This window comes from Leuresthes tenuis, unplaced genomic scaffold (genome assembly GCF_036924035.1).
Source record: "Leuresthes tenuis unplaced genomic scaffold, fLeuTen1.0.hap1 SCAF_14, whole genome shotgun sequence".
Lineage (NCBI taxonomy): Eukaryota > Metazoa > Chordata > Actinopteri > Atheriniformes > Atherinopsidae > Leuresthes > Leuresthes tenuis.
Window position 1 is genome coordinate 4,315,218 of NW_027325368.1, and position 12,669 is coordinate 4,327,886.

Here is a 12,669-nt window from a genome sequence, read left to right on the forward strand (position 1 = left end):
AGCTGGCAATCACACAGGAAGAGGTTGCTTTTGGCTCTCTACCTCTCGACTGCTCTAACCCAGTCTGCCCAGAAGATGAGTCATATGTACTGTAAAGGTCATCCATCAGAGCGAAAGAGTCGGGGGGTGGGGGTGGGACGGGGAGAGGATTGGAGGCCGATTGATGGAAGAGGGAGGCGTTAAGTGTTGGCTTTCCATGTCAATTTTTCTGTCAGTAACAGTAAGTGGAGCCTCTCTTCGTCTTCCCTTTGCAATATCCTTCTTTAATAGCTGAAGCTAGCAAAACATGATTTATCTTTCAGTTAACGTTTGCATTTCAAGTTGAAGTATTTTTTATGTGCTGTAATGGAATTTTAACAGCCTGGAAGATAATTAAACTGGTGTAAAGTCTTACTTGGAAATCCAGCTATAAGTTGAATTTTTCGCAGTGTAGCCCTGGTAAACAGCACAAATACATGTTGAAATGTGTGATTAAAATAACATTTTGTCCATTTATGTCTTAAGAATGAGCTAGAATCGCTCTCCAATTAGATACCCTGAAGGAAATCATTGCTTGTGTAGAACAAACTTACAAAAATAAAAATAACTACCATTTTCAGCATCTTGTGATGCTTTTTTTTTCACTGCGGCCACTATACTTTCCAAGCGTCCAACATCTGCTTTATAAGGGATGTTTTGGGTCTATTTTTCATCAGTTTAGTTTAAAACAAAGACTGAAAGCAGCAATAAACAGCAAGACTCTATGAAGTCATCGCAATAAAACTTAACACCGTTGAACCTCACTGACTAAAAGGTAATCTTTCCAAAAAGAAGTGAAATATCTGTAAAAGTAAAATCAGTTACTTTATCTGCCCACTACTTCTCAACACAGTCCTACGACAGGTGGTGAAATATCCATGTTGGTCTACTTCACAGGTACAGAATCAGGTCTCTGCTACAGTTCAGCTCCTGTGGCACTGCTGAGGTTTCCATTGCTGTCCTGATGTTCATATCTTCCATTGGGTCAGGAGGGACGTGGGGCACGGTGTTGGCAACCCAGTTTCTCTGCAAAACACGAAATAGTCACATAAATTCAATTCTGTTGATTTGCATCCACAGACATTTTCACTTTAAACTTATTGTGCTACAGCACATAAAAACAACACCATAGATGGTCACAGTGTCACAACATTTTGTGTAATTGTGACAAAAAATGCACACCTGACTGAGAAAAGGGAGTCACGATCGAATCCCTCTCTGCCCTCCAGCTTCTTCAAATAACTTTACTTTGACATGTTTTTTTTTGCATTTTCATTCAGTTTCCTTGTGCTTATTGGTATGGTTAAGAAAAGCCTTATGGGGAGTCCTTTGCCCTCGGCTCAACAAGCAAAACATGCAATTCAGATGTCCTGTTGAAATACATTTCTATGAAAGTCGTGCTGGAAGACAAAAAACAAACAAAAGAAAGTCACATATTTAATCAGCACAAATACAGTTTTCTGTTCCATGACTGTTTCATGTTTTTGCTCTGAGGCTGAAGCGAGAGATTGCAAGTTGAAACCCTGTGTTGCACTATATTTTCCACAATCCTTGTACTTAGTTCGCCGTCACTGCCTTTGTACTTCAGTCTCACCTGCAAATGGTTAGGTTCAGAACTGGGAAGTGGATTGTGGCAATGGCTTTGTTTAGAAGAAGTGGATAGAAATGTACCTGTTTTGCACATTGTGGCAAGATAACACGTAAGAATGGAAAGAACAAGGCGAGAAACATGAAGATCAGCAGCCTCCAAAATGTCAAAAGAGCATGTGGAAAGACATTCTGTACATTAAAACATTACTTAAAGCTTAGAGCAGTGCTTCCTTCAAACAGGGCCAAACCTATTGTTGAGCAGCACACTTTTATATAGCATGGGACTCCGCCCTCTGAGTTCAAACGGGCCAATCGGGTTAAAGTTCAACGTGAGTCACTTCCTATAAAAGAGCTGCTGTTGAGGCCGGCTTCCTTTTGAAAAAGAAGCACAAGATGGCCGCCTCAAGGAACACACTCTGAAAGGTGAGGTATTACAAAAAATGCTTTTAACGGATCAAGCAAATTTGTTTTCCTGATATTCACGTTTCCACACAAAAGTTTAATAAAGAGAAAGCGAGTGCTTCCTTTCGCACTTTTTCTGGTGATAACCAGAGTGATTGTTGCCAGTTCGAGTTTTTATGGTTCCGGCATTGTTAAACAATTTTTCCTCATGTCTTGAAGCCTCCTGCAGCTATTGACGTCCCCTAAAATGGGAACAGAACCATAAAACATGGGTGAATGAATTTAAGAGAAAAAAATAATCCTTTTAAGGTTTGAGTCACTCATGCAGTCCTTTCATATGCTGCAGTCGACACTTGAATTATTTCTTGCTAAACTATATTCTGCTGCACAGCCAGTGAAAACTGCAGTACAGTACAACTTAAATCCTGATGCTGCAACTACAATTAAACCTGCTACAACTGGATAAAAAACTAAGCATTATTTGCTGGTTTGTTAGTTAAGTCCCCTGGCAGCTAAACATGAAGAGCTGTTACCTTTTTCCGTGGCCTCTCTCTCTCTCCTCAGACGAATGAAGCCCAGCTTGGCTGTGGGAGGTTTGATAGATTGCGGCCTCGGTTTTGGCAGCCTTATCTTCAGCCTCACCAAGCTATCATCACCTGCCACTTATCCGCCTTATAAACACCTCCTGCAGATATTTTTCACCACGGAATGGGGGGTAAATTCAGAAAAAATAGAAAAGGGTGGCAAGGACACAGTGGGAGTCTTTAGTGAATTTTGGGGGACTTTAATGTTTTTTTTTGGTTTTTTTTTAGGGAATAAAAACATTCTAATCTTAACTTATTGGCTGATAGTTTTATATGTAATATATTACTAATGGGTTTGCATTTTCGGTATGTTCAAAGTTGTCAGTCCATTATACATTGTGGTCAATGAATGTAGCGGTCAGGCTCTAGAAAACATGTCACCATAAGAAAAAGGAGGCCTAGAAAGCAGTAAATGGATGATAAAACAAGAGGGAACAAGAAGACAAAGGACATTTTAGGGAGATGACTAGAATGTGGGAGAAATATGAGAAAGACTACAGAATAATTTCATTCCTGAGGTGGCAGTATTTGGTGCTGGACTGTTTTTTGACAAGCGATTGAAAGCGCGCACTTCCATTAACGATTGTAAAGTCGGATTGATAGTCGGCTTTCTGAGGCCAGCAGAAACTGAAAATGTTGAAGCTTTTGTTGAGGAACGGCACAGATGTTGAACTCTGGGGACGAGAGTAGGGCTCTGATCTTAGGCTGTGCTTAAAGCTCAGGTACTGTTAGGATTAGGAGAGTTTCAGTGTCTAATCTCGTTCCATTGGGTAATTTAGAGTCAACTTGCCTTGGACTTGCTTTATTTTAAGACCAAAAATATGTTAAGATCCCTACCTGGGCACTCGGCCGCCTCATACCCCTCCCACACCCTTATGTTCATCGGTTGGAGAAAGTATCACCGTTTGTCCAACCAACTTCCCGTCATCCTTTGTTTTTAATTGCTTTTTTGTCTTTTGCTGTTTTCATACCGGAATTCTATTTATAAAAGCTTCTTTTTTAGTGTGTGAAAGTGTATACACCCTCTAACGCAAGCCAATTAAATCCTCGCACACTGCCAGCAGTAATGTGTTTATTCTTGGTGCTATATTGCATTCAGAACCGGTCCAGTTACCTCTGCCTACCAGGGGACAAGCCTGTAAACTGCAACGACTTTCTTTCCGGATGCGTGGGACGATTCCAAAAAAGCTTTCTAATACTGTCTGAAATGAATAGTCTTGTTAATTATGTTTGACTGGACTTTGGAGGTCAGCTCCTCACGGCTTTGCTTTGAACAGCCACCCTCAAAGGTAAGGGGAGAGGGTGGATTGGTGAAATACTTTCTGGTCTGGGAACGCCCAGGAGGGGCAGGGGAGTGTCGCTGGGGTGAGGGATATCTGGGTCTCCCTGGGTTTCCCTCCTGGACTTGTTGCCTCTCCGACCCAACCTTGGATAAGCAGAAGATGATGGATGGAGAGTTGACTTTTTTAGTCAGTTATGGAAGTTATTCAAAAGGTTGCGTTCATTTCCTACAGGAAAAGTGACAGAAAGAACTTGGTCAAAGGGATGGATGTCTGAATTTTGCGGTTTTCCAAGATATCTGACCACGAGAGGAGGAGGACGAAGGGGTTTTTGGAAGTTTTTGGGCTTTTTTTCATAAGTTTGAGTTATGTTGGAGATTTGAAGCGAGGAAAAAAAGGTGACTCTGTGTGGCAGGGGAGTAAAGGGAGGTGTAAAGAGTAGAGGATTGGAAAGAGCAGAGAATGAAGACGCAATTTGAGCAAATCCAGTTTGTCATCACATTTTTGGAGCCAGAACAGGGTATTATTCAGTTTTTTTTCTCCCACATACTGGAGGTCAGTTCCATTTGAGAAATCGAGTCTTGAGTCATAAAAACTCAATTCTCCGCAAAGGTCACGACCACTTTGGGAATATTAGTTTTTATGACTCTCAGAAGAAGGGAAGGGGGGGCTTTTTTTACTTGGTGAATGCCAAAAACAAACATGGGTAAGAATCTAAATTCTATATGACATTATTTCATTGTGAGAGCATCTGCTAATGAATGCTTATAGGAATATGGCTTCCTGCCTCAGTGTAACGAGGCGTTGGTTGTTTCGAGGTCATTAATTGCTGTGGGCGGCCGGGATATGTTTTTCCTGCTGAGGTCCCCTGTGTCATATCTGCTTAATGAATTGTTTATGTAAACTAACAGAGGTGTTTAATAGTTGCCTTTTAAAATGAGAATGTATCAAACAGAGCAGAAGCAAAGAGCTAAATGTCATCAATTAAAGCAGCTAACAGTGTTCACCACAACAAGGGACACGGACACATTATGAATGTTGTGTAAGTGAATCAGGATGACGCTTGGATTTAGAGACATTCAACTTCATGGGAAGTAACCCTGATGATAAATTTAAGGTAATGAGGTTACATCATGATTTTTTTTAGGAGTTCGATTAAGATCATCTTCTTTGGTGAAACACGGTCACTTTTACCTTAATGCCATCTTCTTATTTAATGGGTTTTAATACCTCTGAGAGATGTGGCCAGTTGTTTCCCTTCTCAAAGAGTGAGGTGGAGGAACCAGCAGCACCATAGATGGACTTTAACCTGAGAGACTGTGGTTTGAGAGCCATTCAGTTACTGTTTGGTTAGTTTTGGGGCTGTTTTATTCAATAGAACAAGTGAATCACTCCTTATTTACTGTTGCAGTTTGCTCATTATTATGCACACTTATGGGATTGATGGCTTATAACAGCCATAGCATTCAGAAATGGATGTGCTAAATCACCATGACAACGTGTTATTGCTTTATAAGAAGTTGAGCAGCTACTAAGTCATCTTAGGTTTCGTGTTAGTTTGGTTTTTGTTTGATAGTCTCATTTATTCCATACTTTATGCAAAGATTGCACACTTTAACTTGGGATGATTAGTTTTCTTTGTCTGTGTGGTGATTCCTTCTGATCCAACCACTGAGCCATCATTTAAGACTCATCATCTGATTTTTCAGAAATTGTTGCTACGTCAACAATCCTTCCATCTCTGGCAGGTGTCGTCTTCACCTTTTTGTCACAAGCATTGAACTTAGTCATATGTTGTTGGTTTTATTATGTGGTTGGCTTCTAATAAAGCCAAGCTCCATGTGATCATCATCATATTTCTATAGTTGGCTTGATTTTAGCTCTATTTATCAAATGGATGCAATAAGTACTTCCTGTTGTGAGCAGCGTTGCAGATGACATGCTGGCTTACTGTTCAGGGGACAGATTTGACTGGCAGGAGTTAATTCATCATTAACATGTCAAGTTGCATCGGCTCAGAGGATACATGAAATGTCATTGTGCCGTTTTCATGCTTTCATAAAGTTTGGTTTTGAATACTGAGACTGTGATACAACTGCAGTTTTATTGCTAAAGTTTTGCCATATTCTGTATTTCCAGTGTCCTATTTTCCTTATTCCCTCTTTCATGTCTTTTTTCCCCATTAGAATGTCCCCTCGAGACCTTCAACGAGCTCCCATTTCGTCCGTTCCTCACCTTATACACGATTCGTCTTTATTTCGGTCTTCTTTTGTGGTTCTTTGTTTTTCACCCCCCCTCACGTTCTCTCCCCATCTGTCTATCATCTACTTTTCTCTTAGAGTTCACATCTCGTTCTTTCTTTCTCCTCTCTTAATGAACTCTTGTCCCCAGGTGGCCCTCGATGCTGTTTTGCCCCCCCCCACCCGGCTTTTGAATTTAATTACACATGGCATTGTTTTCATAGTCACCCGCACACACACGTGCACACTCACAACGTGCAACACACTGCTGCTGGTCCATGCTGCACCTTAGATTACTGCAGGCAATAACACCAAAAGCTGGGGGAATTTGGGGGTGGAGATCAACGTGGAACAGATTGAGGCTGAAAAGTTGATATCATGAATTAAATTAATGCTGAAACCATATCTAATTATGGTGCTTTTGACAAGAACAAAAGCTAATCTCTTTTGACAGAAATACTTGTTGATTATGAATTCCCATTCAAAAAATATTTTGGATTTGCTTTTTGCAGGAAAAAGGATGTTCAGTGGTGATGGAATGCATAAGGATTAGATTTCCTCTGCAAATATTAATACATGTGTATTTTTCATGAATTGTATGGATGTTTAATGGGTTTTTTTCGTGAAGGTGTATGCTAACCAGGCCTTTATCCTGTCTAAATATCATCTTATTAAATTGTGCATCTGGAAAACTAACACTTGAAGTGCTAAAAGTCTTTATTATCCTGTGTTACATTTATGGTTGGATTGTCAGCCAGTGTTGGACACCTGTGTACATGTGCTTTTTCAAAGCAAATACATGGCGTAAATTCATAATTTTTATTTTTTTTGTCAAACGTGCAGTTTAAGAGGTTATTTCATGCTTTTTTGGTGAAAAACACATTTGTATCCCAGCCTTTACTCCTCTTACCTAATAACATCATCATGAAACACATTTCGATAATATCTGCCTCATGGCCAGTTTGAAATGGCTCGACCAATATTTGGCTAGTGAGAGCAGACTTGGCCTTTTTGGCAGGGGGGCTTAAAGAGGTAGAAAACATTTCAGACCAAATGTGCGGTGTTTAAAGCTATAAACCAGGCACACATCCTCCAGCAGACGCCCTATTAGAAGGCTTTGAACCTGCACACAAGCATGATATGGACTCTTTACTGTTGCTCTGTGTCAAGCAGCAATCCTGTCCTGAACAAAGATGCTAATACAAAGTTCTAAAATGCTTCAGTTTTAGGAACGACCACTCGAGGTCCCTCCCAAAAGTGAGTCCATGTTGAAATGACCAACTTCACAATAGAAATACTCCTTTACAGCCTGCTACAGAAACTGCTTCGTTCTCAGTAGCTGAACTGTCCCTTCTGAATATTTTCTCATTCCTTGCATCCTGATGTGTGGTCAAGAGCTTTTGGCCTTAGTTCTCAATGCACAGGGTACCCCCTGTCACCAACAGTCACTTTCCGACACGCGTAGAACTGCTGTACAGCTGCATGTTGCCAGTAAATAGCACAACAGCTACAGTAAACAGCTTCAGGAAGATGGAGTCATCTCAGTAGATAACAATGGCTGCATAAGGAGGTCAAGGAAAGTAGGGAGTCCTAACAAACCTAGCAACAACTGTTTTTCACCTTTTTTCCCTCCTTCGCACATAATGACCAGTAGCAGCATGTGACAGGTTGGGAGTTGGAACAGGCTGCCATTTTCGACAAATTAGAGTGTCGACGAGTGGCTCAGATCTTTGACTCAAAACAAGCACTTCCCTGGTGGATGCAAGCTGAACTCTAAGTTAAAAAGCTAGTTTGACCCAAAAAAGCAAAAGAAAAAGAAGAATTTGGACGTTGTGGCTTCCATAAGTCCATCTTTTATAACTAGTCTATGTTCTGTGTCCATTTAAGGCTTTGTCTGCTGTAGTTTCTATTCAAACATCAGTTATTTTACTGAAACTGAATGTTTGTGTTCATATAAAGACGACGTTAATCGTTTTACTCGATACAAAGTGTTTTCTTTATTACGTGTAAGACATTGATGGGTTGGAGCATCAGACCAGCCCTCGCAGGGGCACAGAAAAAACGTCCAATGTATTTTAATTTGCCCGACGACTGTTGCTCTTGTGATCAGCTAATGAGATTACATCCCTGTTCTCTGACTGCAGTGATGCCGCTCTGCTGTGCCTTTTGCTCTTTAAGGATGGCTGTTGTTTTCTTCTCATTATATGGCTACTGAAATGTGAGGGTGAAACAGAAGTATAGAGGTTGGGGGTGGTTAGTGGTTGAAATAACGACCCCTCGGTGCTGCAAAAGCATCTATTCTGTTGGTCCAGGACTGGCGGAGCCCGCCGGGGCCTTTTCCTTTTGTCACTAGTGAAAAATGAAGCATTTCTGAATCCCCAGCACTCGCTGTGCTTCCCTTTAGGCGCCTCAGATACATTGAGTTAACATAAAGCAAAATTCAGGATGGGGGCGGCACCGGTGACAAATGAAGCGCCTCCATGTGTTTGGAGGGAAAATAAAGGGGCCCCTTTTGTAGAAATGAGATTTGATCCATGTTGCTTCCTTCAGGCCCAATTTCTCCCTGCAGTCCAAATGTATCTGGAATGTATCAGGGAAGATGGAATATTCTTGAAATGGAAAAAAGAGAATAATCTGAGTATAGATCATTTCCCTTCAGCTTGCTCTCAGCCTGCAGTCCATTGCTGCTTCATTCCCATTTTGTCACATTACAGCTTATTTTCACACCGCGCTGCCTGTCGGGCTGAAAGAAAAGTCGCCAGTCGGTCTGATCACGACACCTGGGCCATTGCAGCCTCTTAAAAATGAATCCAATTTGGGTTCGGGAGAGAAAGCTTGCTGGGGTACAAATGAGGCACCTCGGCTCGCCTGTTCACGAGTTGTGCTCTCATCCGACTTGGACTCATTTGCAGTCCGCAGGAGAGGAGAAGAGAGGATGGTTCGGACAGCTCTTGGCTACATTTCGGAGAAGCCACAGAGTAGGGAAGGTCCAAAGACTTGTCGGCTAATTGGAAGGAGCCTGGCGCCTGTGATGTAGTCGTGCTCGCTGGATGCAATGCAAGTCGCACCAGGAAGCCAGACAGGCAATTGTATTGCTGTGGAATTTTCTGATTCGTCCCAATGAAAATCACGTTGAGCACTTAATGTTTGTTTGCATCTGTGCATGTCAGACTGTTTACTGATTCGATATCAGGAATTACATTACGGGCGTGGCGCTGTGTGTGAGTGTGAAAGCATGGCAATCAGGCCACCCTGCAGATGTAACTCAAATACTTATTCTCACTGATGACCATATGCTCTTCAGGCAGCAAAACCCTCTTTTATTTCAAAGTTTGAGCCCAAAGTTGCCTGCGATTTATTATCCTGTGTTACATTTAAATTTAAGTATTTTTTTGGGGGAAATCAATACATTTTCATTGCAGCATCTCAGATTGAAGACGCCAACAAAGAGACTAACAATATGATTATGGATATTTGATGTATGATTAACTCTTCAGACATCTTCCTTATATCCTCTAAGAATTAAGTTTGAGATCGAATTGAGATATCTGGATAAGAAATCAACGATATCACAAACATGTCTTGTTGCTAAAAGAAACCGATGCAATATAAGCATTAAATATTATATTTGTTAGTCTTGAGTTTTTTTGTACCCTAAAAATCACCAAGAAAACCCCCTTTTTTTTCCCCATCTTCAACCATTTTACTGCAAACTAATCTCCTGAACGGCCACTTTTTTTGGTGCGACCATTAAAGCACGGTTCTTGGTCACGTTGCATGAGGTGAAATGCATCTGGATACACTTCAGATTAAATTAGAAGGAAGCAGCAAGAGTTTCATAAACAAATCTAAAGCATGGTGACAGCCCGGTCTTTAATGGGTAATTTGTCCACATTTCACATTTCTCCAAAACACATTCATGTTACAGTGAAGATGCAGAAATCGTGACATAGTAACGTTTTACTTTACTTGCTGCTTTGTATATGGAAGCGTTGCGGTGTTTTTTTTAGTTTTTTAACCCTAACACTTCCTCAACATCTAAACCTAAATGCATATATATTTCTGTCTAACCCCAACCAAACTTGTCTGACAGCAAAGTCAAACTTGGAGTTTAAACTCGGTGCAGTGTGTGATATAACGCCACCACCTCTCTGCTGCAGGTGCTTTTGATCATGTGATGATTGATTTCATCTTCGTGGCATTTCCAGCTAATGCAGAATGTAATGTTATGATATGCAAAGGTAAATGTAGGCATGGAACATCTTTGAAATCCTACTAATTGTGCTATTTCATTAGCATGCGTGACAGTTTAACATAATGCAAAATGTAGGTAACAAAGAAGAGTCATGTGGGCACAGCTGAAAAGTCTTATTACTTCTAAGCAAAAGTCAGTTGATGATTCATGTAGCCTCCAAGAGCAGAGCCAGTAGGTTTCTCATTCAGCTGCTGCACAGCTCCGTCTGGAGTGAACCATCAGCCATGTTGTACTTCTGCCCACAGCCACAACAAGTACTTCCCTTTTGACAAGTGACATAAGGCACATGAGAGGGTGCAGATGAGTTTGAAGAATTAAAACGAGGCAGCCGACGTCTGACCGAACCAGAAGTCTATTCAGATGTTCCTCAGTGAACAGAGGAACAGTTGACACTGACAAACCAATTCAGCTGCTTCAACTTCAATTCTGCACTGAAGGGAGTCTGCAGACGCTGCCCGCTGACAGCCCTATTAAGACATGTCGGCCCACTTGTATATCACAGACGAGGTGTTTATACATCTTTGTCCTGGCTCTGGATGCTTTCAGCCATCACTCCAGTTTTATTACAGTGTACACAACCTACAATACATTTTTCATCCCAGATGAGTGCCAACAGCACAATGCACACAGAAATGCACAGAAAAGCCAGAAGTGTTTTTCTTTTTCTCGTTCCAAGGGCTAGCAGAGAATTCTGTGCACATCAGACACGGGCACATGCTGCAGGTTTTATACGATGCAAAGAGCCACTCATTTAGACAATGCTGTTTTAAGGTCAGGATCTGTGGTTTCGCTGCACATTGCATAAAGTGACCAGTAAATTATGCTCTGACAGACTGAAAGACTAATTATAAAAGCTCTTGGACTATGACAGTCAAGACTTGCTATTTGCATATCCTTCATCTGCCTGGTGTGTCAACAAAGAAGATTCGCTCTCTGTCTCCACACCGCTGTATTCACATGCAAAGCAAAGTGAATGTAATTATCTATGCTTTCTTTTTTTCTGAACATTTTGTTCTGGCTTTAATATGTGCTCTGCCATGAATTTCAATTGAAGCCCTCCATTTGTTTCTCTTTAAAAAGAGCTGTATGCGGGGTTTAATTCTGTTTGTGTGGAAATGTTTTAATATTAGCCTCGTGGCAGCTCAGGTTAGTGTAGATAAGCTACAGGAATGGCTCACTTGGATCTGGAATTGCATCTGGAAGGTTCGGTTGAGCTCTGTGGAGGTGATGTTGGTGTAATTTTGCAAAGGCTTGTGTCTGGAAAAGCTTGCATGATAACTTCAATGACATCGCTACCTTTAACATCTGCTAAAATCCAAATCTCAGCATAAATTGAAATTGCTTTACTTGAAAGAATTGCTGCAGGGACGTGCAATTAGAAACATAAGAGCACGAAAAAGCAGGAAATCATCAATAAGATAAGATCGTCCTCATTGAACTTTCACTTAAGCTTCCTGGCAGAATATATTCCGATGAGCTGCCACGAACACTCAAAAACTGTACATTTCAGCACCCGCTCCACCTCTTCCCCACTGCTCAGACATTATTATGATGATGTGGATTGTTTTCATGCTTGACATAACCTCTGAGACCATTTGTCCAAAAATGTTGACTCACTCTGGCTTAAAGGATAGATCCAGGATACATTTTAATTTGACTTTAAATAATTAAAAAAAAACTTTAAAATGTCGTGTTTTGACAAAATAGCTTCTCCATGAGATTCATGAGCAGTTCCAACCTTCAGGTATCTGCTTTTCTCTGGCGTTGATGTGGCTTTAGTGTGATCTGAAGCTTGGTAGATGGTTGTCTGCATTAAAGAACCTGCACAGTTACACCTGGGTGATGCTGTGACTGGATGTAACTTGGTTCTGTGTATAGCTGGGGAGCTTGGCCTTGCCCAGGATTTTCTTACAATGAATTAAAAAGACATTTAATTTTCTGTTTTACATTGATGTTATTCAAATGTCTCATAAAGTCACTGAATGCAACTTCAAGCATAGCTTTAGCTATTTATTTTCTCAGATTATGCTGTTTCGAGCACTTGTTGTGCGTGAAAGGTAAATCTAAGAGAAATGAGACAAACTATCGGTTCCCTCTTACTGTTGGGCTGTACCACAGTGCTCCATCACGGTTAATCATGGTTTTATCACGGCAGCCTGATGCTAACGGAGACAGAAGTGACTGCAGAGTGAACTCCGAGCTTCTGTTAATCCACACAATTCTGCCAGCTTCTGCATTTCATCTTGAACTTGATAAATTATCTGGTAAACAGTCTGAAATGAGTCCCAAATGAGGGCGTG

At 41.0% G+C, this 12,669-nt stretch overlaps 1 protein-coding gene across 1 annotated transcript in view; it reads left to right on the top strand.

Moving 5' to 3' along the window:
* Positions 1-12,669, top strand: part of LOC140269133 (receptor-type tyrosine-protein phosphatase N2-like) — a 203,651-nt gene that overhangs the window by 96,283 nt on the left and 94,699 nt on the right. The window lies entirely within an intron of this gene.